The following is a 435-nucleotide window of genomic DNA, read 5'->3' as shown; positions in this document are numbered from 1 at the left end:
GTATGGCCGTAAGCTGAAGCTGCAGCTTGAAATACCTCTTATATGGAGTTGAAGATAAGTCATATAATATAAGTCATTGATTTGTTGGTGATAATAATTTAGAAGCGCTTATTTGTTGGAGTTAAAGTGCCTTAACCATGTGCAAAACACTAGGGTTAGGGTTAGGGTTAGATTAAGGGGGTAAAATGAGGTAAGCTCCCTGGGAGCTTTCGCGAATAACTTTTTATAGGAAGGTCTTAGAGCTTCGAAACCTTCACCAGTCCTAATTCGGCGGTCTAGCTTTCCGACGAGCCCAGCCTCGACCTTCTACGACCTTGGGAAGTGGGAGAAAATCTAAAAAAAAAGTTTAAATCTTTCATATCTCAGCCTCTGAAGGTCGTAGAGACTCGGGGTTGGTCTTGTTGGAGAGCTAGACCCCAAAATATGTCCGACGGA

The 435-nt window shown here is 42.8% G+C and overlaps 1 non-coding gene across 1 annotated transcript in view; it reads right to left on the bottom strand.

The window, feature by feature from the left end:
- LOC133435695 (5S ribosomal RNA) overlaps positions 1-14 on the bottom strand; it is a 119-nt gene extending 105 nt beyond the window's left edge. Inside the window, exon 1 of the ribosomal RNA XR_009779531.1 lies at positions 1-14. This exon is cut by the window's left edge and continues 105 nt beyond it. This is a non-coding gene — a ribosomal RNA (5S ribosomal RNA).
- Positions 15-435: the final 421 nt, after the last annotated feature.

This window comes from Cololabis saira, unplaced genomic scaffold, assembly GCF_033807715.1.
Source record: "Cololabis saira isolate AMF1-May2022 unplaced genomic scaffold, fColSai1.1 scf055, whole genome shotgun sequence".
NCBI classification, from domain to species: domain Eukaryota; kingdom Metazoa; phylum Chordata; class Actinopteri; order Beloniformes; family Belonidae; genus Cololabis; species Cololabis saira.
The sequence above is the reverse complement of the archived record's forward strand: the minus strand, read 5'-3'. Positions and strand labels throughout refer to the sequence as shown.